Source organism: Globicephala melas, chromosome 16 (genome assembly GCF_963455315.2).
Source record: "Globicephala melas chromosome 16, mGloMel1.2, whole genome shotgun sequence".
Lineage (NCBI taxonomy): Eukaryota > Metazoa > Chordata > Mammalia > Artiodactyla > Delphinidae > Globicephala > Globicephala melas.
Window position 1 is genome coordinate 12,000,011 of NC_083329.1, and position 24,412 is coordinate 12,024,422.

Consider the following 24,412-nt stretch of genomic DNA (forward strand, 5'->3'; position numbering starts at 1 on the left):
ACTCTTTAAATTAGACAAGTTGTCCCATATTCAAGACATCCCTAGGAAAGTTGAGAAAGCTGGGCCATGAAACTATGAAAATTGCCTGAAGGGCGGTGCTCTACTTCTAAGACCAGAGTTCGTGTTCCCTTCCTTCAGCAATTCTCCTGCCCCTTTAGCGCAGGAGCCACCCTTCATCTTGTTTCCTAGTTATCTGTATCATTTCTTCTTCCTTCTACTAGATTGTCAACTCTCCGAAGACAAGCCCCAGCAAACAGCACAGAGACCTGAGGGAGTTTGCTGGCTGTGCTTTGATAGAAAATGAGCAGAATTGCTGGAATCATTATTGTTATAATGCAGAAGAATTGATATATTTTCTTCAGGTACTTACGTCTCTGGACTCTCGTAGCCTTTTGGGCATAAGCAACCCTTGGCATACCGATTTGCTTCCATTTCTTCTTCCTCCCAGCAGCTGATGGGAAAACCTTTGCTGACACCAACAGGGCTTGTGGATGATGGAAGACTGGTAACTGTCAGATCTTCCTTGGGATTGAGTCATGCCCTCCCAAAAGGATTGCATTCAGGGACTGGTAGATTCCAGCACTTTCTGTGAACAGGGGCTCTGTATGTTTTCTGTAGTTGGTTCCTTCCCAGTTGTGCAGAGGAGCCTGGGCTGAGCTTTGGGCTGAGCCAAAGGAGAGAAGAGTTCAGGTGTGGGAAGAAAGAAGTGGAACCCACCATGCCGGGCAGCCTTCTAGATCTCGCTGGGCTAGGAACATCCCCTCTCAGGCCTCATCCTCCTCTTCTCTAAAGCAAGCAGGAACTCAATGTCATGTACAGCCATGCTCGTCAAAGTGCGGTTCTGGGACCAGCAGCATCCACAGTGCTTGTAAGAAATGCACACGAATCTCAGGCACCGCCCCAGAACTGCTGCATCAGAGCCTGTGTCTTGACAGCATCCCCAGGTGATCTGCTGTACATCGAAGGTTGAGAAGAGCTATTCTGAAGCCCCTTCTGGCGATAAAGCTTTACGATTCTGTAGGAAGGTACCCAGTAACAACAGCCAAAACATATTGAGCCTTTACTCCGTGCCAGGGCCTCTCCCATGAGCTCTGCTCATTCCCGGCGCAAGCCAGAGGCAGGGGCAATCAGGATACGTATTTTACAAGGAGACGAAGCTACGACGTGGCTCAGAAAAGCTGGGCTTCTCGGCTGAGGACACCCAGCTAAATGGGGACAGAAGTGAATCCACAATCAGCTGGGCCTGACTTCACGCCTCGTGCAGCATCGTCTCAAGGGTCCAGGCAAAACTTCAGAGAGGAATTGGTGTTCGAATTCTGCATTGCCAGATGCTGAGGAGTTTGCCAGGCAGGGAGTGGGAGAGAGATATTCCAGGGGAGAAAAAGAGCGAGGGCAGTGGCCCCAGGGCACGAGAAAGTATGGCAAGTCCAGAGAGTGGCCTGAAGTTTTGTTCTAATAAAATGAATGATAATTTGGCATGAGCTGGTTTCTGCTGAGCACAGCATGGGAAGAGGGGGAGATAATCAAGTTACCCAAATTATCAGCAAGTTTAAATAAAATCTAATGACATTTTAATGTGTTTTCTGAAGGTGCCGTCTACTGCAGTGAGATGTACCACACTGAGCAGATGTATCACGTGCTCGTTGTGCTGGAGAAAGCGCATGCTTGTGGATTGAATTTGCTTTTTATAATTTAGCTACCACTACTGTAAAAGGATCAATTTCACCCCTGGGAGTCTCTCTTTGGAAGGAGGAACCATCACCAAAGAACCTTATGCTTGTTGAAATTCTTCCTGCACTTACCTGTCAGCCCAAGCTTCTGAAGTTGTCCTTGGGGGGTCCTCACATCAGTGGGCAAAGCAGCACAGACTCATGTGGTGAGGTCAGAAGTCCTTTTATAACATACTGTAACCATGGTGACACCCCTTAAAGTCAAATTTCGGAGACATCTATCGGAGCAAACATTTTGTAAGCTCATCTTTAAAGATCTTGTGAGAGGCCTTGCCCCAGTGATGAATCACTTGATAAAAACATACGAAAGAAAGGAAAATCAACACATCCCTCTCTTTAACTTGGATTTTCCTTTTCTGAGGAAGCATCTGAATCAGGAAGGTTTGAGTTGTAAGGGACAGAAACTGTAAGGAAACGAGGCCTAAATAACAAGTAGCCCAGAGTTAGGGCAGTGCCAAAGACTCACTATGGGATGGCTACTCAGTAACATCTGGGACGCAGGCTTTTCCCAATCTGTCCTCTTCAAAATGTTGGTTTGTCCTGTTGTCAGCTCCCCTCATGGTCCCAAGATGGCGGCAGCAGTTCTAAGAGTCTAGCGGCATAAAAAAAGGAGGCATCATCTCATGAGTTTCTTATAAGGAGGAGAGAAGCCGTTTCAGAAAGCCCCTGGCAGCCTCTTCACATTTCACTGGCCATAACTGTGTTATATGCTCTCTCCTAAACCGATCGCCAGTAAACTACAATTGGCTTAGATGAATGGAGATTTGCCCCTTGAGGTTGAAGAAGATAACTTCTCTGAGCACTTGTCTGGGCTGGGCATAGGGTGAACTCCTGAAAATAAAATCAAGGCTCTACCAGCGGGAAAGAATGGCAGGGGACATGGATTTGGGTAGACAACCATTAGAATTTGCCATTAATAATCATATATTCATGGTAATGAAAAATTTCTTGAAATTCTGAAATCAAAGGGTGGGACAGTCAACTGTTGGTACAAAAGTGCTGCATAACAAACAATCACAAAATTTCAGAGGAACTGAAAAATAATGAACTCATTGGTCAGTGGATCAGCTGGTGGTTGTCTAACCTAGACTGTTTGGCTGGGGTGGCTCAGCCCCACCTGACTCTCATCCTCTTCCTGTGCCCAGCACGTTCTTCTTATGGAGGTGGCAGAGGGGCAGGGGCCCAAGCCCCAGAGACCAAGCCTGTTTCAAAGCTCTGCTTGCATGGTATCTGCTAATATCCCATTGGCCAAAGCAGGTCACATGACCAAATTCAACATCACGAGGCTCCACCCATTTAGTGGGAGGTGCTGCAGAGTTAAAGGGCTGAGGGCCTGGATGCAGGGAAGGGTGACGAGTTGATGCAGTCTACCACAAGGGGAGACAAAATGTTGTCAAAAAGAAAATCAAGGGCAACTTTAACAATACTCTTATTTTTAAACTGCACTTTAAAGATACAAAGCCTTTCTTTAGAATATAAAAGAACTTGGGGATGTTCAGGTGAATATAAACATTAAAAATTTGTGTGTGTGTGTGTATAGGTTGCAAAGGGTCTTAAAAAGCAGATTTTTCTAGCTCTGACTAACCCCACTGTGTGTGGTTATATTAACACCTCATATCAGGGTATCAGTTTCCGCAGAGCTAACTGTTCCCATCGCCCCCTCTCCCTCTTCTACAAAGCAATACCTGTGGTCTATACTGTGGAAATAAATGAAGACACCACTTAAATGAGAATAAACAAGCTGTTTATTTAGAGCAGAAACTCAAAGGCAAGTGGAGGAGAGGAAAGCTTTTCAAAGGCTGCAGGTGTGTCCTGATTGGAGGTTGTCATCCTGAGGAAGGGGGAAGCAGGTAACTAGAAATAGGGCATTTTACGTGATTGGGCCTGAACTGGAAGCAGGGACAAAACATTGGTGAGCTGGGAGGCGTTGGCCGAGTCCTGACCTTTCTGGCCAGATTGCTGCCGAGGCTGTGATTTGGATTTCCCCGCACGTGGCTGCAGAGGTTGTGGTCTGAGTTCTACGGCCACCTGTGATCTGAACTTTGTCCCTTTGTGTGTTCGGTCTCTCAGGACCCATCTGAGAAAGCCCCAACTCCTCGGCATGGCGTAAAGACCCCTTCACTCTCCAAACGACACTTCTGGCCCCCACTCCTGACATCAGTGGTGCCAGCAATCCTCCCACCCGTTTCTCTCCCAGACGCAGACCGCTCCCAGCTCAGCAGCCCGGCCTCAGCGGGACCTCCGCTGCACGCTCCCAGAGCCCCACATGTCCTCCTCAGGTCGTGCCTTCCGTTGCTTTACACCTGTCCATGGAGTCAGCTCAAGAGTCCCCACCCCTGTGCCTTCTCTCGAGCTTTTCTTCCACCTCAACTGGCTCTTCCCCATACAGAACTGCTGCTGCTTCTGTGTCCGCCAGATCATTTGCATAAATATTTATTAGGACAGGGATGGCTCTCATTGTGCAGAAGGCATCTGTTACTGTTTGTCTCCTCCCCTAGGCTGTGAATACCTTGAAGGCAAGCATTATGCTTTATTTTTGCCTACTATAAGAGAGTAGGCTTTTTGGAAGGAAGGAAGGGAGGGAGGGAGGGAGGGAGGGAGGGAGGGAGGAAAGAAGGAAGGGAGGGACCGAAGGGAGGGAGGGAAGGTCATAGGTCGGGTTGACAGATAAAATGCAGGATACTCAGTTGAATTTAAATTTCAGATAAACAATTTTTTTAAAACATAAGTATGCTCCTTATGTTGGAGCATACTGCATCCAAATATTGCATCTTAAATAGATTTTTAAATAAGCATGATGAACAAGTATACTAAAAAGACTAAAAAACTACTCATCGTCTATCCAAAATACACATTCAGCTGGGTATCTTGCATTCTTGTTTGCTAAATACAGCCACCTTGCTCATAGGGCAAACACCTAGCTGAACTTGAAAGCGGTTAGACTCTGAGGCCAAGATGCAATGTCCCCAGTCCACTCTTCCCTTCCCTGTTGGCCAGAGCTCTGCCCTGGGGCTGGCCAGGCTTTGTTGCTGTTGTGCCCAGTAAAACCCCAAGGATAAAACCCCAATAGCTGTCTCCTTCCTTGGAAATCAGAAACCAGGCTGGTAGTTTCCGAGAGAATGCTTTGCAGAGTCCTAGAGGAGAAATGCGTGGAAATGGTAGTGGAAAGGCAGGAGGAAGGAGGAAGGAGCCTTAATGGCCCTTAAACGGCAAGACATTGCATTTCTAAGCCTCAGGCGTTTACCTTCACATGGGAAGACATGAGTTAATTATGAAGGACAGCCAGGAAGGGCTGCTTTCCCAGGGGAAGGGTTCTGTAGAGAAGCACTGTGTTCAGAGAAGCTCTGCAGGTCCATGAGGGAGGGAGAGACAGAAGCTGGTCCACACTGTGCCCCGACTCCCCTTCTGGGCCCCACTGCATCCATTAAAATTGCGGGAAGGATGTGTGCATTGGGTTGAATGGTGACCCTTAAAACCTGCAAATGGGACCTTATTTGGAAATGGGGGCTTTGCAGATGTAATTAAGGGTTCTGAGATGAGGAGATCATCCTGAATTATCTGGGTAGGCCCTATATCCAATGACGAATGTCCTGGTAAAGGGCACACAGAGGAGAAGACAAACACATGGGGGAAAAGTCAATGTGAAGACATTGCGGGGTGATGCAAGCCAAGGAATGCTGACGACATTGGAAGCTGGAGGAGTCTAGGAAGGATTCTCCCTGGAGCCGCCAGAGGGAGCAGGGCCCTGCCCACTCCTTGGTTTCAGATCCCCAGCCTCCAGAATTGTGAGAGAATAAATTTCTGTTCTTTTAAGCCACCAAGTTTGGGTATAAGGCATCATTTTAAATCTTAGTATTGGACTTCCCTGGTGGCGCAGTGGTTAAGAACCTGCCTGCCAACGCAGGGGACAAGGGTTTGATCCCCGGTCCTCGAAGATCCCACATGCCGCGGAGCAACTAAACCCATGCGCCACAACTACTGAAGCCTGCTCTCTAGAGCCCGCGAGCCACAACTACTGAAGGCCGCGCGCCTAGAGCCCGTGCTCCGCAACAAGAGAAGCCACCGCAATGGGAAGACCATGCACCATAACAAAGAGTAGCCCCTGCTCGTTGCAACTAGAGAAAGCCTGCGCGCAGCAATGAAGACCCAATGCAGCCAAAAATAAATAAATAAATTTAAATCTTAGTATCATGTGTGAAACCTCATATTCGTCTTTACAAAACAAATCATTGGTCCCCAAGTGGGGTGATCAACACAATTGGGTTGTGGGGAAAAAGTGAAACTTTGGGGCAAAAAAAAAAAAATAACGCAATTATACTTTCCTAATCTTTTGAAGTTCAGATCAGCACTAGTAACTTCCTTCAGTGGGAATGTCAAAGGGTCCGATGTCACCCATGGCACAGGTAGGCCTTTCAAGGGCTTCACGATGAGAGGCTGATGGAAGTAACCTCACATATGCATTACCTCCCAGGGGAATTTGAGGTATTGTGCTCGACATGTGCTTGGGTAAGTGGATTTACAAATTATGCAATCTAGCTTTAGCTAAACTAATCCCTCTAAAATGGAAAAATGGTTTTAATAGATTATTGTAGAGAGACTGAGGATTGAAGACAATACTAATAGTGGTAAAAACCACTATAAAACCAAAACCAAAACCACTATAAAACCAAAACCAAAACCACTATAAAACCTGGTAAAAACCAAAAACATTAGCTGATGTGGTGGTATGAACTCTGTATTATTAGCACATCACGAGGTAAAAATGCGATCGGACAAGAAGTCAGTCCCCTTGCCCCCCAATCTAAAATTATCAAGAAGGTTACTTGAAAGATGGCTTTACGTGCAGTGTCGTTAATGATGAAACTCACCCTTAGTGTATATTGTGCCTTGGAATATTAGTAATTAATAGTATAGAGTCATCAAAATTAACACTTAAAATATTACTTTTTACCTTTAACTCATCTGCTTAAATTTTCTGTTTAATAGAGTGTGTGTATAATGTATACGTAAATATGCGTATATTAGAGATGCAAAATTTTAAAAAATTAGGGACTGCTATGGACTGAATTGCCCTAACCCCCATCATGACTGGATTTGGAATTAGGACTTTTAGAAGGTAATCAAGGTTAAATGAGGTCATGAGGATGGAGTCCTAATCTAATAGATTGGTGGCCTTACAGGAAGAGGAGAGAGCTCTCTTTCTCTCCATGCACACACACACACGGAGGAAAGGCCACGTGAGCTCACATCGAGCAGGCGGTCATCTGCAAGCCAGGACGAGAGATCTCAGCAGAACCCAGTCGTGGTGGCACCCTGATCTCAGACATCCAGTCTCCAGAAGTGTGAGAAGAAAATTTGTGTTCTTTAAGCCCCTCACCCCACCCCCGCGTCTGTGGTATTCTGTTACGGCAGCTGGAGCTGACTAATGCAGGGATAAGTGATCATAGGCATTTGGGGGTCACTGCAGTACATAATACGTGGTTGCCATGTATTCCTTCTCTGATTCTTTATCATCAAATTCTTTTTCCTCTGGAAAGTGGAAATGGCTCAGAGTAGTTGACTGTAGCAGTGACAGCCCCCATTTGTTCGTGCTTCCCTCATTCCATGCGTTTAGGCGGTCCCCTCCCATACAGACCCTGGCCTTGGCCTTGTGACTTGCTTTGGCCAATGGAACAATAGCTAATGTGTCACAGGCAGAGGCTGGGAAAGTGCTGGTGAGTTGGAGCTTGCCTCCTCTCTTACTGTGGGGCTTCTGGCACCTAGTGAACAAGCCCACCAATAGCCTCCCAGAGGCTCTGAGACCACAGGGAGAGCAGCTGCAGACGTCCCAGCTGAGGCCCAGGACCTGTGCGTGGAGCCAACTTGGCCCACCCAGCTCTGGCCAGACTGGCCCAGACCAGAAGAACTGCCTGGGTATCCCACAGAGTCATGAGAAAGTAGAAACGTTTATTGCTGGAAGTCACCGAGTTTTGGAATGGTTTGTTTGTTACCCGGCGTAAGCTAAGTGATAGCTAGTGGGGTAGGTAGATCGTAGGGCCTTTCGCCCAGTTTAGATGCATTGCAGTCTAAAAATGGACGGTCACCAGATGAGATGCCTTTCAACAGTCCTTCCAGCTTTGTTATTTGTCTTTGCATTTCCCAAGTCTAGAACAGAGCCTCACACATATTAGATGCTCAGAAACATTTGTGGAGTGAAGAAGATGGGTCAAAGAAAACACACATTTCCTAAAAGTGGATTCTTTTACTTACTCCTCCCCCTCCCCCCGAATTTAGGGTAGGTATTATGATTACTATGCTCATTTTAAGATGGGGCAACCAAGGCTTAGGGAGGTTAAGTACGTTGCCCAAGACCAGGCACCTGGAAACAGCTGAGGAAGATTCCCACAGGTCTGCTTTCATAGTACCCGCTTAGGCTGTATGCAGTCCCTCCAATTTTGGACTGCCTATCTTTCTGTACTGCCTGAAATTCTAAGGAGGAATGCCAGAAAGGGAATTTTCAGAGTCCCTCTGTTGCTTAAGTTGTCCACAGCGCACACACCCAGCGCCTCCAGGCACATAGTGGTGGATGGGATCTGATCACTTAGCTCTGAGAACCAGGTTTCTCATGATAATGACAGCTGTGGGCCTGGTGGGTCCTGCCTGATGGAAAAGAGGTCACCAATGGAGGCTGTTAGGAGTAAACGACACACAGCCCAGGAGCTGGCGGTCCCCGATGCCACTAACCGGGATGGGATCCAGGGTGCTGCTCCAGCTTGGGCTCAATGAGAGCTAATTGATGCCAGTTGCCATCTCTGGGACCCAGGTGGTGCCCATTAGGCCCAGGGACAAAGCCAGCTCAGTGGCGGGTGTGTGCCACGTAGGGTCCGCAGCCAATAGCTTTCCCTCCTGGCAGTCTGTGTGAGCCCTCTGCCCAGCCTCCGTCTCTCCATCCTCAGATGGACAGAAAAAGCACAGATTGGATTACCCTGGTAGGAGCTGTGCACAAGCTACATGGAGTATGGGGCTGGTCTTTGGCTTTGTTAATACTCCCCGTGAGGCAAGCAGGTGTGGAAGATTCCAGGTGAGGGCTATAATAGTAACTAGTGCGTGCGCTCAGAGCTTTACCTGAGGTTTGTCTTTTAGCCCTCAAAGGGGAGGATTTCCCAGTTCCCAGGGCTCCCACACTCTGTTATTCTCCGTTACGGTAAACTGGTTACTGTGATTATTTTGTTTGCTTATTTATTTGCTTCCTTTATCATCTCTCCCTCACTGGACTTCAAGGCCCTTGGTTTTTTTTTTTTTTTTTTCCAAGGCGCTTTTTTTTTTTCTCTATGGTATCTCCAGCTTAATGTCATGCAGAAAGTGGATGTTCAATAAAAATTTGTTAGGTGAACTCTTCAAGACAGACTATTATTCTTATTGAATAGAACAGGGGACTGAAGTTCAGAAATGTTGGGTAACCTGCTCAAGGTTACACAGCTGGGGAAATCTTAGAAACCAAATTCTAACCTGGGTTTGGCTGACTTTGGAATCTGTGAGTTTATTCTAAAGCATGAGGCAGGTACCACTCATGGCAGGAGAAATAACGTTAAGTAGCACACAAACATGTTTAAAGAATAGCAAATCATAATGCAAAAGTCATTTCCTTTGCATTTATCTTTTCATCCTGGTTATCTCAAGAAAATAATTTTTCCAATAAAGAGAGACTTCAAGCTTAGAGCCAGACTATCTGCATGAGTTTTGGCTGTAAGAGAAAGAAAGTTTGAAAAGATTGGTTGAATATAGTAAGGTATATTTCTCTCTTATGTAAGTAGACTCAAATAGCCCAGGGTTGGAAAGGCAGTTCCATGATTGTGAAGAAGCCATACTCCTTCTACTCTGTGGCTCTGGCATCTTTATCATGTAGAGTCTACTTCATAGCCCAAGATAGTTGCTGTAGCTCCAGCCATCATGTCCATCAGGTCCACCTTCTAGCCATCAGGAAGTAGGGAAGATCCTGCTCCTTTTTTTAAGGGTCACTCCTTTCTTTAAAAGTCAGTTTATATTCCTTCAGCCCCTGGAGAACTGAAGAAGGATGGAGGGGAGGGAGGAACCAATAATTTTACTCCTATGGCTCTGTTAGGAGCCTGGCTTTTACAAGATTCATGAACTCATTGCACTTGGCAGGGCCTCCAAACCTGGAAGCTTTGCTCAGGGGATTGTTGGGACAGGCTGTAAATTGGGACCTTGTCCTTTGGCTCTGGGCCCAAGGCTAATGAGGACACAGAGTCACCATATTGGGCTGTGTGAGGGAGGGTCACAAGGGGCAGCTTCCTTTCCTCCCCAAGGTGTGGTGGGGGGAGGGCGGTTGCTCCTTTGTGTTTCTACCCTCATTGTGCAGTCAAGGGTTGCAGAAGAATCCCTTATGGGGACTTGCGGGGCGGGGAGGCACTCCATCCGGATCGGGTAGTGCTCAGTCCCTGGACGTGCCGATCTCCAGATCAGTCCCACTGAGCAGGGGAGAAGAGGGCTGGAGAGAAACGGCAGGTCTAGGGCAGGTGCCTGTCTACCCATGTGTGCCCTGAACACCCACGTGTGTGAGTTTCTCAGGCGTCCAGGGGACACAGTGGGAGGTGGCTGCCTCCAGACAAAAGGACCCCAGTAGCAAGAGGCTGTGAGTATAACTGCCAGTGGGGGCAGCTTAGGTGTGGTGGAGTAGAACTGGATTGCTCACTCGGGAACATCCAGGGGAACCCATGCCTGCAGCAACCCAAGGCACTGGCATCTAGAAGCTTCTCCCAGCGAGGGTCAGCCAGACCAGCGACACCTACTAACCCAGAGAGGACTGCAAAGCACCAGCTACACTAGGAGATGTGACCCCCGCCCCTTTCCCTTGAATTGCTGACTCCCAGCCCCCAACCACTGACAACCTGAGGGAGTGGAGGGTTATCTCCAAGTCACACCAGGCTCCCCTTCACTCTCAGGTGTGTTGGGGGGAGGAGGTATCAAGCAGACTGCCTGTCCCCTTTCAAGTCCCCAGAGCCCCAAGTCCAATCGTGATGGGGAAGGGGTGACCTTGGAATCAGATGAGAGATTAGAGCTCTAAACCAGACTGGGCTGGGTTTTAATAAGGAAAGGGACCTGAAAGCTCTGAGATCTGCCCCACACCTTGTTAAGGGATGGGAATGGCAGATTCAATAGAGGCTGGTTCATTCTCTTCTTCACCATATGCGCTAGTCACCGCCCCGTGCCTCAAGGGGTCGGGAGACAGATGATGAACAATAAACACACACTCCAGGTCGGGTAGTGAAAAGTGCTACGAAGGATGAGGAAGGGGATGGAGGGAGGCAGCTACCCCTCCAAGGAAGGGATCTTGAGCAAGGGCTTGAATGAGGGAGGAGGAAGTCTTGTGGCTGCAGGGGGATGACTACGTTAGGCCGAGATTGGCCTTTTCTCCCTACTTCCTCGCCAGCCCAGTGGGGTCTCCCCTAGGGTGCCGAACCTGGCTGATTATTAGAATCTTAGATTCCTAAGCCCAACCCTGGGATTCTGATCCAGGTGCCTGGGGGAGAGGGCAGGAACCTTTCCCAAAGCTCCTCATCTGATTCGGCTCATCTGAAGGCCTGAGGACCAGACTGATTCAATGATCACATCTGCTAGCCGCCATGCACTGCAAGGCTGAGGAGGGAGATGGAACTGTAGAAACTGAGAGCTCTCGCTGTGTATCAGGAACGCCTCTGAGCACTTTGCCTGCATTACCTTTTAAAATATGTATAAATATGTAAAATATTTGCAAGAACTCTGAGATAGGTACAATTATTCTACCCATTTTGTAGATGAAAAAATTGAGGCCCTGAAATACTATATAATTTGCCTGAGATCACAAAGTAACATGTGGGGGTGCCAGGTTCTGACCCAGGCATGAAACTCTGGCCCCATATTCTCCCTGCAGAGATGAGATAAACACTCACTAGAAAGGGAACCAGCCACACAAGGCGATAATTCTAGGTGAGAGATGGAGTGGGCCCTGTGGCACTTAAGATTTCAGAGGCAACGAAGAAGCCAGTGAGGTCTGGATATTCAGGAAATAGTTAAGATAGCGCCAGCTGCTGGGACAGGTAAACCTAGAAACCTTAGTGGTTTAACACAATAGATGTTTATTTCTTGTTTACACCATGGTGTGTGGGTGTTCCTGGTCAGGCAGCCTTCATCGAGGCACCCAGATTCCTCCATCTTATGGTTCCTCCCTCCTGTGCAACTCTGGAGTCCACTGAGTAGGCTGAGACTGGGGGGAAATACTCCTGCCCAGATGTGATGAAGATCCCTTCCACCCACTTGCCATTGTAGAGACTAAGTTGTCAGTCACACAATCGCACCAAAATGCAAGAGGGCTGACGCTGTGGAAAACAATATGGCGGTTCCTCAAAAAGTAACAGTTACTACCTGACCCAGCAATTTCACTCCAAGGTGTATACCCAAAAGAATTGACAATAGATTTTCAAACAAATTCTTGTACACGAATGTTCATTGCAGCATTATTCACAGTAGCCAAAAGGTGGAAACAGCCCAAATGCCTATCAACCAATGAATGGATAAACAACTTGTGGTAGAAATAGTCACAGATGTAGAAAGCAAACTTATGGTTACCAGGGGATAAGGCGGGGGGAGGGATAAATTGGGAGACTGGGACTGACATATACACACTACTATATGTAAAATAGATAACTAATAAGAACCTGCTGTATAGCACAGGGAACTCTACTCAATATTCTGTAATGGCCTATATGGGAAAAGAAACTAAAGAAAAAAAAGAGTGGGTATATGTATATATGTAACTGATTCACTTTGCTGTACACCTGAAACTAACACAACGTTGTTAAATCAACTACACTTCAATAAAAATTAAAAACAAAACAAAAACAACAGCAACAACAAAAAGCAACTTGTGGTAAATCCATACAATAGAATACTATTCAGTCATAAAAAGGAATGAAGTACTGACACAGGCTACAACACAGATGAGCACGGAAAACATTGTGCAAAGCGAAAGAAGCCAAACACAAAAGGCCACATGTTGAATGATTCCTCTTGTAAGAAATATCCCCAATAGGTAAATTCATAGAGACAGAAAGCAGATCGGTGGTTTCCAGGAGCTGGAAAGACGAAGGAATGGGGTGTAATTGTTTCATAGGTACAGAGCTGGGCTTCCCTGGTGGCACAGTGGTTGAGAGTCCGCCTGCCGATGCAGGGGACACAGGTTTGTGCCCTGGTCCGGGAAGATCCCACATGCCACGGAGCAGCTGGGCCCGTGAGCCATGGCCGCTGAGCCTGCGCGTCCGGAGCCTATGCTCCGCAATGGGAGAGGCCACAACAGTGAGAGGCCCGCGTACCAAAAAAAAAAAAAAAATAGGTACAGAGCTTTCTTTGGGGATGACGAAAATATTTTGGAACTTGATATAGAGGGTGGCAGCACAACATTGTGAATGGACTAAATGCCACTGAATGGTACATTTTAAAACAGTTAATTGTATGTTATGTGAATTTCGTGTCAATTAAACAAAAATCCCTAGCAGGGCAGCTGCTGCTCCCCAGTGAAAACTCCACAGTCCAGGAGGGGGTCACGTATCATTGGTGACCAGCTAAACATCTGTGTGCACTTTTCTTCCTCCTTCCCCCAGAACACACTCATCTCCTCCCCAAAGGAGATAATCTGAAGACCTCTCAGGTCGTTGTACCCAGCTCAGAGCTGAGGATGTGCGGTCCTCCCTTGAGTTTGGAGGTGGCTTCTCTTGCTTTAGTGACATATAAACTAAAAACTATCTGAATCCCTCCACCTCCATACCCAATACACAGAGGTAGAGCAGAAACAGCATGACTGTAGTACCAACTTGTATTCAGAAAGGGGGAGCCTAGCTTATGGAGCAGCTCCTGGCCCCTGGCAATTATGAGCTCCTGCAGGCACTGAGAAGGTGGGCCCATGGGTGGAAAAGTTCCTTCATTACGCCCTATTCTGATTTCTGGGAGGAGCTCCCTGGTCCGCTGATCTTTATGGCTGACTCCACCCTCTGGGAGATTTCTCCTTGATTATTATCTCCTGGGCCACATCTAAAGTGAATGTCAGGCCTCCCTGGTGGCACCGTGGTTAAGAATCCACCTGCCAGTGCAGGGGACATGGGCTCGAGCCCTGGTCCGGGAAGATCCCACATGTTGCAGAGCAACTAAGCCCGTGCACTACAACTACTGAGCCTGCGCTCTAGAGCCCGCGAGCCACAAGCCCACACACCGCAACTACTGAAGCCCTCACGCCTAGAGCCTGTTCTCCACAACAAGAGAAGCCACCACAATGAGAAGCCTGCCCATCACAACGAAGAGTAGCCCCCACTCGCCGCAACCAGAGAAAGCCTGCACGCAGCAACAGACCCAACAGATCCAAAAATAAATAAATAAATAAAATAAAATAAAATAAAGTGAATGTTGGGGAAGTTTGCCCTATTTAGAGGCTGTACAGCTTGCACAAGCCAACTTCCTGCCTGTGCAATCTTGAGGGCCTGAGGGTGGTTTAATGCTTGAACAGTCAAAATCTTTGCTAGTTTGGGCTCATCATTTCTTTGGCAATAAAATACCCTAAAAAATTGTAGTAGGTTTCTAACTAGACCCACAAAAAAGTGCATCGTCTGTGATTTTAGTTACATGATGCTCAAGAACAGGTAAAATGAATCAACGATGACACTTTGTGTTTGATTGGAATCCTACAAACAAGAAGACTCAGAGGGGCTAAGGGGCTCACCTAAAGGCACACAGCCAGTTTGAGCAGAGGCAGGATTAGAACCCAGGTTTCCAAATTTACAGCTCAGGGAGCTTCCTTTCACACTTGGTGTTCATAGGGAATAAAGAGACACAGCGGTTTCCAAATGCAGCTTTTTCTTTTGGTGCTTTTAGTTAGCAAATATGAAATACACTGCCAATCTAATTTAATTATAATTAGTTAACCAGAAGGCTGATTATGTTGTAAATTTAGATTAAAGAGCTGCTGTTTTCAATTAGATTTGATTGTAAAGTGCTTTGACACTTTTCCCGGCCTCAAGGAAATGTATAATTTCCCACTTGTTCACTTGCATTTTACCCACAGGTCTAGGGTGGTGGTGATGGGACTAAATTCCCAGGGCACCCCCAGCCTGGTGCAGATTTGGACCTGGTACCCCATCGATGACAAGGGCCACCAGATGTTACTGAGCTGTTGTAGCAGGGTGATTTCAGCTGCGTGTAATAGAGGATCCAACCGAAAAAGGCTCGAACCTCAAGGGGACTTAAAGTCTCACGTGATAAGACGTATGGAGGTAAGGCAGTTCCAGGGTTAGTTAATTTACTTGCGAAACACCCAGACTCATTCCATCTTCCTGCTCTACTAGTTTCAGCATGTTGGCTTCTAACCTCAGGTTTGTGGTTGTGCGACCGTTGCTGCATCTCCAAGCTTTCCCATGTCCCTAGGAGAGGACATGCCTTCCTTGCGTCCCTTGAGTCTCCAGTAGATTAATCATGACTCCTTGGAAGGACTGCCACCCAGGCCCATTCCTAAGTCAACCACTGTTCCTGAGGAATCACCATGATTGGCTTGGGCAAGTCAAGACTCATTTTGTAGAGCCCATGGTTGCCTGAAACCTGCCAGCCACTTAGTAGATCTGTGGGGAGAGGGAGTGGCTGTTGGTTAGGCTACCAACTCCTTGCCTGGAGCCAGTGTGCCCATGCCCTAGGAGGATCTGGCTGGACCCAGCCTGGGTCTGCAATATTATGATCAAGGGAATCCAGCTGCCAATCATTGCTTCTTGACTTTCCATCCGTTGTCTGCGATCTCTGTTTTCCTGAGGGCTAAGCTTTAGTTTTGCTTGTAGGTGGCGTTGGCAATATAAGGCACAGCAAGGCAGGGAAAAAGGATGGAAAAGAGCGGTTAAAGAGGGACTTCCCTGGTGGCACAGTGGTTAAGAATCTGCCTGCCAATGCAGGGGACATGGGTTCGAACCCCGGTCCGGGAAGATCCCACATGTCGCGGAGCAACTAAGCCCGTGCGCCACAACTACAGAGCCTGCGCTCTAGAGCCCTCAGGCCACAAATGCTGATCCCACGTGCTACAACTACTGAAGCCCGCGCGCGCCTAGAGCCTGTGCTCCGCAACAAGAGAAGTCACCGCAATGAGAAGCCCGCGCACCAGGACGAAGAGCAGCCCCCGTTTGACGCAACTAGAGAAAGCCCACGCGTACCAACGAAGACCCAATGCAGCCAAAAATAAATTAAAAAAAAAGAGTGGTTAAAGAGAGGACTGTTTAGAAGATGACGGAGGAGGCAAGCTGACTGGAGGATGAGAGAGATGAGAGAGACGTGCGTATGGCTATGAGGGTGGCCAAGCTGCCCACGTTGCCTCTGGGGAATATCGAGAGCTCTGCCTTGGGAAGAGGGTATCAGAGAGAATGGGACTGGCCCTCAGCACCTCAGGAAATGCTCCCTCTAAGGTGGTATTATCTTTCTGACCCAAACTCTAGTGTTCTGCCATACCAGGCTGCCTGTCTCTCCTGTCAAAGCCTCCAGAATGATGCTTAAGCGATCACCTTGGAGACACTGTGCTCCAGGAGAGAGGTTTCCATTTTGAATCTCTGCTGACAGCCCAGGCAGCCTCCGCTTCCCTACAAAACGTGTTCTTCAAGATGCTGGGACAACTGTATGCATGAAGTTGAACATTGGACCCACAAAGTTATAAAAGGCTGTTCCATTCTCAGAAAGCTAAAAATACCATAAAATCCTCAATCACAACTGTCCTTTTTAACACTCCTTGATGATATTCTGTTGCCTTTTGAATTTCATTTTGTTCTTTTATTTTGCAATTAAACACGTAACTGGCTGAAGTCCAGTGACTGACCAGCAGAGATTAGACTTCCTGCGGCACCTAATCGTTTCCATCTATGTCTAAACGGGATTAACTTCACAACTTTCTAAAAATCACTAGTATCAGTTCATCCAGTTTTCCATTTTCCACTCATTTTTACAAAACAATACAGCAAAAACATGCAATTCTCATAAACGTATACTGTTGACCAGATAATGAAAGGGAGCTGCCTAAACTGACCAGCTGGCTGACAGGAGGCACAACTGTGCCAAACCTGGAAATGTTTGGGTTTAGAATATGAAAGGCAATTTGGGGTATAATGTATGCAAGTGCCAATTGTGTGCAAAACAGATGGAGTTGAGGCCCATTTATGTCTGTCCCTTCTTAAACATGACAAGGTGGATGTGGGCTGCTACCAGATGATCAGTGTGGCCTTTAAAAGGCTCTGGGCCCTGCCCAGGGCTAATCCATTGAGTACTGGCCCCAAGATCATGACGCATCTTGGTCCAGCCACCTGGAATGCTGATGAGAATTGCTTGGATTGACTGGCCATGAAGAACCAGGTGTTTTGTGCTCCCCGCTGCCAACCATGTTTATGTCCATGGCACCTGCTGGTGCTGGCTGATGGCGGAGGGCCAGTCCTGAATTTCAATCCCAGGAAGGCCCTTACTTCCAGGCCACAGCTGAACTATGTTAGGACCAGATGTTCCCGTCCCCTAAGACTCCATCGGGATTGGATGCACTGGACCTTTCAATGCCATTTTATCACTCTAGGTGCGAGCGATAACTTTTTTTTATTTTTTGCAGTACACGGGCCTCTCACTGTTGTGGCCTTTTCCGTTGTGGAGCACAGGCTCCGGATGTGCAGGCTCAGCGGCCATGGCTCACGGGCCCAGCCGCTCCGCGGCATGTGGGATTCTCCCGGACCGGGGCACGAACCCGTGTGCCCTGCATCGGCAGGCGGACTCTCAACCACTGCGCCACCAGGGAAGCCTGATAACTTTTAATAAACTTCTAATTCTCATCTCCAAACTTCTCTGTAATCTTCTCCCCTGACACAATCCTTCACCCCTTTCCTCCTTCATAATCCCTTTCACTGTGCCTTCTAGAATACTTGTTCCATGATCAGCATATTCTTTCATGTATTTTTCCTTCAAATATTCCCTCCACGTCATTGCCTTAACCCAGACTTAGCTCTCCCCTGAGCTCAGCTTCCCTGTGACCTCCCAAAGGGACACATTTCTTGTTGCCTGTGTTCCTCTGATGGGGAGGTGGCGTTGGTGTCCTCCTTGTTCCATTCCATTCCTTCCCTTGCCCCTCGTGAGCTCCACTGAGGCTCACACCATTGGAGTTTTCTACCCCACCCCCTCATCGTGACAACCTCCTGGTCATTAGCACTCTCATCACTTTCGTTTCCAGATTCCCGTTATCTCCACGTCAGCCCCTGCCATCATTCCCATGAGGGAAACACCAGCACCTGTGCGAATGGCCCTTCCAGCCCTGTAGCTTTGTATGTCCTCCTTTGCATGGCCTCCTCACCAGGCCCATTTCTAATATTCGCTGCAAGAGTACAGATGAAGGCTCATCTCTGTGTCCAAATATTGACATGTTATCCATCCAGCTAACAGAATGTTAAATAACACATATACTATCCCCTTTCCTTGACAAATATACCTTTATATGATGACAAGATTAAAAAATGTATAAAGTGATGGTAAAATTTGAAAGACGACTGAATTTAACTATTTTTTGTGAATGCTGGGTGTTCTTTCTATGAGCTTGTTATTTGGATAGGTAATAAAATGAACTGATACAAAATTCATAAATTATATTTACTCCATGAAAGTTAATCTTCTTGCCTTCATTTAAGTAAATTATTAATTATGCTGTTATAATCAAGACTTTCACATAATATGTGTTCTATTGACAGTAATGATGACTTAGACAAACTTCTGGGGACATTGTGGTTCTTAGGGTGTTTTTCATTAATTTCAAAATGAAGAAACTATGTTTGGCTGAGGTTGGAACAACTGGAATTGTCAATTAAATTCTTAAAGCAATACTTAGATTGGAAATGAACTGTCAGTCTAACATACCATGTTCATATGATCATGATTTATCATGAGTTCAATTCATCATGTTTAATTTATAACATTTTGATGGGGTTAGGTTGTATATCATTAATTATTTTACAGAAAATAGCACAAAATATTTGAATTTCATTATGAAAGTTTCTTTCACCAATATCATGAGTTTCACTCTCTCTTAAAAGCAAGATCAAGATTCATACATTATCTTTTTTTTTTTTACCAGAACATCATGTAAGTTTATTTCAGATATAACAGCCATGTTAAAATCAACAAGTTTAAATCTTAACTGCACCAAGTAAACTCAGCTCTTTAAGTATTTTTAAAGTTATTCCCTCCAAAAAACTGAGGGAGCTTTTTCTTTTCCACCCCATATGTCATGGTTTCCCAATAGTTCTTTCTTTGGAGGACTTTCAGTTGATGAATAAACTACTTTGAGGATATTTCAGAATTCTTTCTGCAAATGAAAACTAACCTGGACAAATTATATATTGCATAGATTTCTCTGCAGATTCTTTTCTTTAGAACCTAAATGCAATTACCATACAATATAATTTTTACCTATTTGCCCCACAGAAAAAACTATCTGCCCTGAAAAATATGGTGGATATATCCTGTGATCTTCCAGTTAATAGAATTGTTTTACCTCAACGATAATTTTTATCATATTTCAAAATAACCGACTCAACATGGGACATTATTTCAATCTTTACTGACTCACAGGCACATGAACTAGAGCCCAGCTTGTACGTCTTCTACATCCTCCTCCTCCATAAGTGGATGGAATTATTTCATGTAAGTTGGATATAGGACAATTCACCCTTTACAAACACTTACACGTTAGGTTAAAGTCAGTGACTAATGTGGAAAAAGAAACACTAAAGTGACAGGGAGCCTACACACTCAATTCAAAATTTAATATTTTTTCCTCCATAAATAATATGTACTTAATTGTCATGAGGCAGCTATTCGGTTTTCATTAACCACATTTAGGGATATATTCATAGGACTGATTAGATAGTCCAGGTGAAATGGTTATAGAAATAGAGGCAGTATCATCTCACAAAAGTCATTTATATATCAAAATCTATTTTGATATGTGAAGTTTACAAAAAGGCTGAATTTTCCAACTAATTATGCCTTCTGTAACTCAAACACTCTTCTCTTGGCAAGAGCAAGCTGAAGCTTATGCATGAAGGTAAAGGTGCTTAAAGCTAAACTTTTCTTCTAAGCTTAGATTTGGACTGCTTAAGAAACTGATACCCAAGAAACCAGCACGGTCTTTCTACATTTTTACTATCTTAAGATTACAGCCCTATAAACTCATTTATCAGCTATCTTCCTTTTCTATATTATTCTTGGCACTCAATTAAGACTGTTGAAGTCGATCGTACCTTGTATTTTTACATTCTCAAATAAGAACTTAAGGTTATAAACTGTGCATAAACATTGTGTAAAGTAATCTTGCCATTCCACATAGTTGAAGAGATGAAACTTTTATGCCAGAATTTACAGAAGAGGATAAATATTCTGAAGCAACCTTCCTTTTAAAGTCAAATGACAGAAAATTCAAACACTGTGCATTGTTTTAAAGTCTAATCAAAACATTCTTGGTCCACCAGTATTGGCAATGTAGAAAAATTTAAATATTGGAGATGGGATTATGGAGGAAAATATGAAGATTTCAGATGTCTTCTATCTTACAAAAAGTTATTGACCCGTTAAAACCACTCCCTATGTGCCAGAAAACGACCTGGCGTAAACCAGTCCTGTCACTAGAGGAGGTCACAGTGACATTTGCGTTATTTAGACTTCTGCTTTCTCCAAGAATAGAAGAAATATGTTTAATAATTCCCGCACCCCCAAATCCTTAAACTCAATATCACAAGCACAGAGTGTAAGCAAATCTGGGATGTTCTTCAACAGATAAGCAATAGCACAGCTATGTTATTCTCAAAAATTCTGTCTAGATATTCTTTCCTCTAAAATCAAATGCTCAGTGGCCACACTTCTAACAGTCTACATTAGCTGACATTAAATGCGTCTGTTGTGCCACAAGTCCATCTAAGCTTCCTTTTAGGTTTGTTTTTTTTTTTAATTTTTTTTTGCGGTACGCGGGCCTCTCACTGCTGTGGCCTCTCCCGTTGCGGAGCGCAGGCTCTGGACGCGCAGGCTCAGTGGCCATGGCTCACGGGTCCAGCCGCTCCGCGGCTAGTGGGATCTTCCCGGACCGGGGCACGAACCCGTGTGCCCTGCATCGGCAGGCGGACTCTCAACCACTGCGCCACCAGGGAAGCCCTAGGTATTTTTTCATATGTCCAAGAGACAGCACCTGCTTCAGGTTTATTTAGGGCCATTGACCCATCAACTCCATTTTTAAGGTTTGACTAACTATTGTGGATTTACTGAAGAAAAAGGACAGGAGAAAAAATAGCAAATCACAACAAACCTCTTTAGGTCAGTTAAAGGCCATATCTCTAGCTAGGATATTAAAAATATTACTCTCACCAGCCCACACTCTAAAAGTTAATGCCACTTCTAACCATCAACAGCAGGAAAAATAAACCTGCTAACAACCAGACCACTCATTAGCAAAAAGCAGCTCAACTCAAGTGCTGAGACCAAAGTATAATACTACCTACTCAAACTGTCCCACCTACCCTCAGGCACCAGCGAGGGAGGAATAACTGCTTAACAGAACAAAATAAGCTTAGTATTTCTTAGGAGGCTCACAATGGTCCAACTCCTGAGCTAATACTCAGAAGGACAATAGGTGGAGTGAAGGCAATGTATAGGGATTAGTATCCCACAAAATCTTGAAAAACTCAAAGTACCACAAACACACTAAACTTGTCTATGAGTTAGAGAACAGGATATTGCTGCTGCTGCTGCTTGTCCTTTGAAGTATACAATATTTTGTAGGCTCTGCCCTTCAATGTGAAAGCAGGACATTAAAAAACAAATTGAAATTGACACTCAAGTTTTTGGGACCATATATCTTAACTGTGAAACTAAACAGATCTATACCTTCTCCTTCCTGCAATCAAACCACCTCACAAAAATAAGAAAACTAGAACAATCCAAACCCGATTAATAAGTCCTTAAAAGTTTAAAACTTTGAGAGGAAAGGGAAGGAAGTTTTGAAAGGAAGAAACACAAGAACAAGGAAGGGGGAAAGCTTTAAAAGAAAAAAAGCAGGGGGCGGGGGGAATCAGTGGGCCTCTCTTTTATTTGGTGACCAGCAAGTGCAAGAAAGTTCCTCTGTAATTTGTTCAGTTGTCTGTCTTTTGCACATCTGCATTCTGGCCAGAAGGGACTTTGAGGTTTTTCTGCAGCACATGAGCATCAGCGGGCTCTATCCTCTTATAATAGTTCTTGTTTGTCTCAATAATCTCAAAGCCAAGCTTTCTGTAGAAGTCAACTGCAGACTCACCGCTGATCTGGACATGCCGATAGTTGTTGTCAAAACTGCTATCTTGGGCTTCCCTGGTGGCGCAGTGGTTGAGAGCCCACCTGCTAACGTAGGGGACACGGGTTCGTGCCCTGGTCCAGGAGGATCCCACATGCTGTGGAGCGGCTGGGCCCCGTGAGCCATGGCCGCTGAGCCTGCGCGTCCGGAGCCTGTGCAAAAAAAAAAAAAGTGCCGTTTTTTTCACAGATGTTTAAGACATGATTTAACACTTTAGCTCCTACTCCTAGCCTTCCGTATGGTGCCAGACATCCTAGTGTCATGACGTAAATAAAGTCTCTTCTGATTCAGTGAAGGATCCACCCTACAGCATACAGCACCTACTGCAATATCATTGAAATAGGCAAGTTTTGCTAGCTCGCCAACCTCCAGCACATCCTTATAGAACTTGTCATTGTAGCTGACTGGAAAGTTGACCTGGTTTAATCTCTTCAGCTGTTGAATATTGTGTGATGTCACATCTCCCAGCTCGATCCGGCCTTTCATCTTCCCCGCCAGCTGAGGCCGTTGTTACCCCCGATATCAACGCCGTCGTCGTCGCCGCCCTGAGCTCTCCGCGCCCTGAGCTCGGGCCACTCAACCGGGCAAGCCGGCCTCCTCGCCTAGGGCAGGGAGCTGAGCGGGTGACCGAGGCCGCGAGAGTGCAGCGCGTCTCTGCGTCTCCGGAGGGGGCGGGGGTACCTCCCGCCGCCGCGCTGGTGCAGCCTCTTCTCCACACTTGCACACGGGGCACTCGCCTCCCTCCGGCCACGCCGCCGCGCTGTCCATACATTATCTTAAAGTATCTTCCTTTCAAATTCCCCAATGCTGAGATAGAGTAAGAAAATTAACGATGGCAGCGTGTTATTTAATTTGTTAAAATCTTTCTTCAGATTGCATTTTTGATCTATAATGGCCAAAAATAGTCTCCAAAAAACTCGTTTGGGGAAATTTCGTCCAAGGCTTTCTGCAGTCGTGCAAACATTTTTGTTTCCCTTAAATTTTTCTTTAAAAATACAAATATTAATGCTTTAAAAAGTGAAATACACAAACAACTGTGTATGGTTTTCTTTTGTAAGCAGCAGTTCATACCAAACACCTGCAGACAATGCAAATACAAATACACAAAAAAGTAATTTTATTTTCCACTAAAAACTACAGTTCACTCATACTTGAGGATCTTCTATTGTTTCACTTAACTTTTCAAGTGTATGTCATTCATCTTGTCTCAACTAAATCAAATTGCTTTAACATAGGGAGTAGCTCCAAGACTATGAATTAGAACACGAAAATGGACACTTGGCACAACTGGGAGATGATACTTCGTTATGCAAGAATCTATCACATTAATGCCAAGCGGAAAGGATTTCAGGAGTTATAATTTGTCTTCTCTTTCAGTTAAGTGCTTCTGTTGCACTCTGATATGTCACTGTCTTGTGTGTAGGTGGTAGACACCACCCAGAAACCTTCATGGCATCCAGAAGCTGTTGCTTGTTGTTTTGAGGATGTGGGGTGGGGAGAAGCAATACTGACTTGCTAATTCAAACATTCTACCTTTTGGTTATCATCTATCCTGCTGGTTTCTTAAGGACAGACATCCTTACAGTAGCTCTTCAACATCATGGAGACCTCTCATCCATAAACAACTCTCCCTTCTCTCTAGCCATCTGCCCCATCTGTCTTTATTTTCTTATCCAGCTTGAAGCCCATGGCTGATTCATCTTTTTCATAACTAATCCAACTCCCCTTCCATTGCACACATCTGACAAAACCCCAGCTTTAGAGAAACATGATCATCTATATCAGAGCAGCTGCGTCATCCTTGAAACCTTTCTTTCCCTCACCTTCAAACTTTAACCCATCAAGTCCTGTCCATTCAAATGCCAAAAGAAGGACTTCCCTGGTGGTCCAGTGGTTAAGAATCTGCCTTCCAATGCAGGGGACATGGGTTTGATCCCTTATCGGGGAACTAAGATCCCACATGTCACGGGGCAGGTAAGCCCGCTCACCACAACAAGAGAGAAGCCTGAGCACTACAACGAAAGGTCCCACTGCAACGAAAGGTCCTGCCGCAACGAAAGGTCCTGCCTCAACGAAAGGTCCCACATGCCTCAACTAAGACCCAACGCAGCCAAAAACAAATAAATATTTTTTTAAAATGCCCAAAGAAACCTGCAGTCTACCACATCTTTCTATGACCATTACTGCCCCCATAGTCCAAGCCACCATCGTCTCTTTCCTGAAGTATTGCTTTAACTCCCTAATTGGTCTCTCCACTCTTTCCTTCCCTATAGGCCACTCCCCTCAGGGCAGT

General features: G+C 45.7%; 1 long non-coding RNA gene across 1 annotated transcript; it reads right to left on the reverse strand.

The window, feature by feature from the left end:
• Positions 1 to 946: 946 nt before the first annotated feature.
• LOC138842371 (uncharacterized) lies at positions 947 to 22,738 on the reverse strand. The gene is made up of 3 exons (XR_011376798.1): positions 22,537 to 22,738; positions 22,084 to 22,271; positions 947 to 2,322 (listed from the first exon to the last, which is right to left on the reverse strand). It is a non-coding gene; the product is annotated as an uncharacterized lncRNA (long non-coding RNA).
• Positions 22,739 to 24,412: the final 1,674 nt, after the last annotated feature.